Source organism: Podarcis cretensis, assembly GCF_951804945.1.
Source record: "Podarcis cretensis genome assembly, chromosome: 8".
In the NCBI taxonomy this organism is placed as follows: Eukaryota; Metazoa; Chordata; class Lepidosauria; order Squamata; family Lacertidae; genus Podarcis; species Podarcis cretensis.
In genome coordinates, this window is record NC_137177.1 from 629,459 (window position 1) to 634,964 (window position 5,506).

The 5,506-nt window shown below is 51.4% G+C and overlaps 1 long non-coding RNA gene and 1 pseudogene across 2 annotated transcripts; both read right to left on the bottom strand.

The window, feature by feature from the left end:
- Window positions 1–349: 349 nt before the first annotated feature.
- Window positions 350–915, bottom strand: LOC307221416. The gene is made up of 2 exons (XR_013841387.1): window positions 847–915; window positions 350–735 (listed from the first exon to the last, which is right to left on the bottom strand). It is a non-coding gene; the product is annotated as an uncharacterized lncRNA (long non-coding RNA).
- A 3,612-nt stretch (window positions 916–4,527) lies between these two features.
- LOC307222604 (large ribosomal subunit protein eL30 pseudogene) lies at window positions 4,528–4,884 on the bottom strand (annotated as a pseudogene). Its single transcript has one exon. The product of its transcript is annotated as a large ribosomal subunit protein eL30 pseudogene (transcript).
- Window positions 4,885–5,506: the final 622 nt, after the last annotated feature.

The window sequence follows — 5,506 nt, forward strand, 5'->3', positions numbered from 1 at the left end:
AGCTGGCTGAATTGGTCCTGCTTGGGCCAGCGAGGAGGCCAGGGGAGAATTAGCTGTGGGGTCTCAGAGTGGGTGATATTCATAAAAGGGGAGGGGGAGGGAAGGGAAGGGACACCCCCTCCATTCCCTCCTCCCTCCAGACCTCTGGGGCATCAGCAAAGATGATTGATTGGTTGATTGATGGATGGACGGACGGACTGAGTTTACTTAGATGCTGCTTTCTGAGCAGGAGCTGCGCCCTCAGTTGATTCCAGCAAACGTTCAAAACATCGAAACACAGAGCTTTGGAAATTCAAAGAGACAAAACACGGAGCATGTCGGTAAACTCAAATGACAGCAAAGGCAAACATGGAATAAATTCTATATTACAAAACACAGCAAGGAAGGAACCATCTAGGCTTAAGTAGATGAATGCAAAGCAGAGTTAAGTGACAATCTGGCGCTGGTCTTGTCCTGGATTAGCCTGGCTTAACTGCAGTTCAGAGGGGAAGGGGCAGCTGGCAGGCAGCTGGCTGCAATGGCTTTACTCCAGAGGAGGCTGACCGCAGAAAAAGGCAAATGTCGGGAAAGGCAGTGATGGCCAGTCTCTTCGCCATCTCTTCAGATGACGCTCTGAAAAAGAGATGTCTGGAGAAACCGTCCTCTGGCGAACTTGGAAAGTGCAGCGGGAGACTCTGGGCTTGTTTGGTTTTATTCCGTGAAATTTAGACACGGCTTGATTGTAAAACACAACAGCTGCGCAGCAGTCCACAAGGAGGAGGAAACAATGAAATAATCGGTAAACACAGCTCTTTAAAACACTCAGAAATAAAGTCAGCAATGAAATGAAAAGAGATTAAAACGTACACTGGCACCGTCCGTGTCTGGGTAGGAAAAAATGTTCTTAGCAGGTGTGGAAAAGAGTACAGGGAAGGCCTGGTGTCAAGATGGGTGACACCTGGCTTGAGAGCAGTACATGTGAAAAGGAGTCTTGGTTGACCACAAACTTGACATGAGCCAACAGTGTGATGCGGCAGCTAAAAAAGCCAATGCAATTGTGGGCTGCATCAATAGGAGTATAGCATCTAGATCAAGGGAAGTAATAGTGCCACTGTATTCTGCTCTGGTCAGACCTCACCTGGAGTACTGTGTCCAGTTCTGGGCACCACAGTTCAAGAAGGACACTGACAAACTGGAACGTGTCCAGAGGAGGGCAACCAAAATGGTCCAAGGCCTGGAAACGATGCCTTATGAGGAACGGCTAAGGGAGCTGGGCATGTTTAGCCTGGAGAAGAGGAGGTTAAGGGGTGATATGATAGCCAAGTTCAAATATACAAAAGGATGTCACATAGAGGAGGGAGAAAGGTTATTTTCTGCTGCTCCAGAGAAGCGGACACGGAGCAATGGATCCAAACTACAAGAAAGAAGATTCCACCTAAACATTAGGAAGAACTTCCTGACAGTAAGAGCTGTTCGACAGTGGAATTTGCTGCCCAGGAGTGTGGTGGAGTCTCCTTCTTTGGAGGTCTTTAAGCAGAGGCTTGACAACCATATGTCAGGAGTGCTCTGATGGTGTTTCCTGCTTGGCAGGGGGTTGGACTCGATGGCCCTTGTGGGCTCTTCCAACTCTTCTAGGATTCTATGATTCAAGTGGCAGGGAGTTCCAGAGTGCAGGTGCCACCACTCCGAAGGCGGAGCAGGTGTTCTGTGGAGCCTGTGACAGGGCCTGTTCTGGAATCAGGAGGCGACTCTGAAGAAAACATGATAGAAAGGTAGAATCATAGAACTGCAGAGCTGGAAGGGACACCAAGGGTCATCTAGTCTAACCCCCCAGCAAAGCAGGAACCACAGCTCAAGCATCCATGACAGATGACCATCCAGCGTCTGCTTAGAAACCTCCAAGGAAGGAGAGGCCACCGCCTTCCATCCCACAGTCGAACAGCTCTGACTGTCAGAAAGCTCCTCCTGATGTTTAGTCGGAATCTCCTTTCTTGTAACTTGAAGCCATGGGTTCGAGTCCTACCCTCATTCTGTCTTGGGAGACACTGCAGGAGTGCAGGAGAAAAACACCCTTCCTTCCTTCCTTCCTTCCTTCCTTCCTTCCTTCCTTCCTTCCTTCCTTCCTTCCTTCCTTCCTTCCTCCCTCCCTCCCTCCCTCCCTCCCTCCCTCCCTCTTTGCATGCTGCATTTCCATGGTTCAAACCATGCTGAGGCTGCCTTACAACATGAAAAGAAAGCGTATCTGCAACGTAACATAGGTTGTCATTCAAAAGAATAAATAAAGCTTTTAAGGATACAAAATCAAACTGAACAATTGCCACATAAATTACTGTACAACAAAATGAAAAACAAAGCCACAGAAAGCCAACAGCAATAACAGCAGCAACAACGACCCCCTCTCCAAACAGTACCCCCCCAACCCAAGAGTCTGTTCAGCAGCCTCAGGGTTGCTCTTTTTTTGCAGTTGGAGTCAGTCCGGGCCCTGCCTTCTCAGGCCAGGTGGGAAAAGATCTGCAAGGCAGGGACCAGGATTTCCAGGGCCCCCCCTCTCTTCCTTCTTCTGCACTTCACCTTTTCCCCCGTGGAGGTGATGGGAACTGGGCAAGGCCCATGTCCTGCCTCTGGGGGTCTGCCTCACCCCCCTCTGGGGATCACAGGGGGCAGGCAGGAGGTGGGGGCCTGGCTCGCCTGCCCCCCTGCTGGCACGTCTGAAGGGGAGATGACTGCCCTTGAGGAGGATTTTGAATTCAACATGGAAATCAGCCCTGCTAAGCACCACTTGGGAACTCCTGATGGAACCTCCAGGTCCAGAGGAAGTCTATCTGGATTCTTCTGGCTTTTAGGGGTGTTTTCCCACTAGGCTAGTCTTATGTTATGAAGGCTTCTGCACCCCAGTTGCTGGAAGCCAAAGGAGGGGAGAATGTTGCTCTTGTGCTCAAATAATAATAATAATAATAATAATAATAATAATAATACTACAATAGTCCATTGAAGATTAAAAGCTTCCCTAAACAGGGCTGCCTTCAGATGTCTTATAAAAGTCTGGTAGTTGTTTACCTCTTTGACATCTGAGGGGAGGGCATTCCATAGGGTGGGCGCCACCACCAAGAAGGCCCTTTGCCTGGTTCCCTGTAGCTTTGCTTCTCACAGGGAGGGAACCGCCAGAAGACCCTCGGCGCTGGACCTCAGTGTCCAGGCTGGATGATGGGGTGGAGACGCTCCTTCAGGTATACTGGACCGAGGCCGTTTAGGGCTTTCAAGTTCAGCACCAACACTTTGAATTGTGCTCGGAAACGTACTGGGAGCCAAAGTAGGTCTTTCAAGACTGGTGTTATATGGTCTCGGCGGCCGCTCTCAGCCACCAGTCTAGCTGCCGCAGTCTGGATTAGTTGTAGTTTCTGGGTCACCTTCAAAGGTAGCCCCACGGAGAGCATATGGCAGTAGTCCAAGCGGGAGATAACCAGAGCATGCACCACTCTGGAGAGACAGTCTGCGGTCAGGGAGGGTCTCATCCTGCGTACCAGATGGAGCTGGGAGACAGCTGCCCTGGACACAGAATTGACCTGCACCTCCATGGACAGCTGTGAGTCCAGAATGACCTCCAGGCTGCGCACCTGGTCCTTCAGGGGCACAGCTGCCCCATTCAGGACCAGGGAGTCCCCCACATACACCCACCCCCTGTATTTCTGCCTTGTCAGGATTCAACCTCAATCTGTTGGCGCCATCCATCCTGTTCGAATCCTGCTTGTGGACTTCTCTTCTGCTTGTTTCACCACGAGAAGAGGAGGAGGGACGAGATGGGCCTCCTTTGGTTCTGCTCACGTTCTGGCCTCCTTTGGAGTACTGCATTCTCCATCTCTCTGCTTGCTGGGAAGGTGTGGGGAGGTGGAAAAGAATCTCCGAAGCCCCTTCTCCATGTTTCCCGCTCCCCCTCCTATCTCCCGGAGGCAGGCTGTGTCTTCTGAGATGCTGCTCTGAGCAGATGGCGCTGGATAAAAGGCTCGCTTTCTGCTCGATTTGCAAATCTGGGCGCATTTGCCAGCGGGGTTAGGAGCCTCTCGGAGCATCCCTGAAGGTCCTTGTCAAGCGGCGCATTTGCTCGCCGGAGGCTTATTTTAAATTCAATTGAGGTTCTGCCGGGAAGTGGAGCTAAATGGGCATTTAAGGATTATCTTTATTTATTGACTTAGAAGATGTACCAGCTCCTGAACCCCCCCCCCCCGCTGCTGCTGTTGGGGGGGGGGGGCTTCTGGGCGCGCCTTCCCTGCCCGCACCCGGTGGCTCGTCGAAGGTCACCCGAAGGGCCCGGTGGGCGTTGGTGGGAAGCTGGCAACTGGCGGTGCCACCAACTGGGGAGGGCGCCCCCCCCCCCCAGATAAAAGGCGGCAGGCGTGTTCTCCAGATGCATCTCAGAGGGAGGAGACCCCAAGCGCAGCCTGACTTCTCACTGGGATTTTGTGGGAGTAAAAATAAGCCTGGGACATTTCCCAGCTGCTCAGTGGGTATTTTGCTTTCTTTTTTTTTCTTTAGATTCGTAACCAGTTTTATTACACAAAATGTAAAGTTCGGCAATAGCTACTTCTCACTGGTTTGCTCTGGCCTGCTTCTAATGATGTCAGAATCACCTGGGTCAATGAGGGCAAGTGTACACACTTTGTAGTACTTTCCACAAGCTGTGCCCAATTCCATATTGTAGTGGCGCACGCCAGTTTTGGCCAACATACCATAGTATTCAGTTTCTGATTTCCTTAGAGCTGGGCACTTGTTGGCTAGGATGACTACCAACTTGGCTTTGCCCTGTGGGATCATTTTCAGAGTCTGCTTGTATCCCAATACATATTTACCACTTTTCATAACCAGCTGAAGTCCAGAGTTTATGGACTCGAGGGACATTTTCATCTTCCTGTCAGCTCACGTCGGCTCTGCTGTTACCAGAGAGGCACATCTGGGTATTTTACTTTCTGAACGTAGGTAGGAAGTAACCTGCTAGATCCTGCCAATGGCCCATCTAGTCTAGCATCCTTCCCCCCCCCCCCGGGGGGCCACTCAGGTGCCTCAAAGGGGAACCCACAAGCACAAGAGAAACACTGCCCTTCTGAGGTTTCCAGCAAAAGACATTCAGAAACATTTCTGCCCCTGAACTAGCTAGCAGCCTGCAATGGTCTTCTGCCCCTCCACAAATTTGTCTTTGCCTCTTTTGAGGCCACCCTGTGGGAATGTTGTGGACAGTAAAGGTAAAGGGACCCCTGACCATTAGGTCCAGTGGCGACAGACTCTGGGGTTGTGGCGCTCATCTCGCTTTATTGGCCGAGGGAGCCGGCATACAGCTTCCGGGTCATGTGGCCAGCAGGACTAAGCCGCTTCTGGTGAACCAGAGCAGCGCACGGAAACGCCGTTTACCTTCCCGCTGGAGCGGTACCTATTTATCTACTTGCACTTTGGAGTGCTTTCGAACTGCTAGGTTGGCAGGAGCAGGGACCGAGCAACGGGAGCTAACCCAGTCACGGGGATTCGAACCGCCAACCTT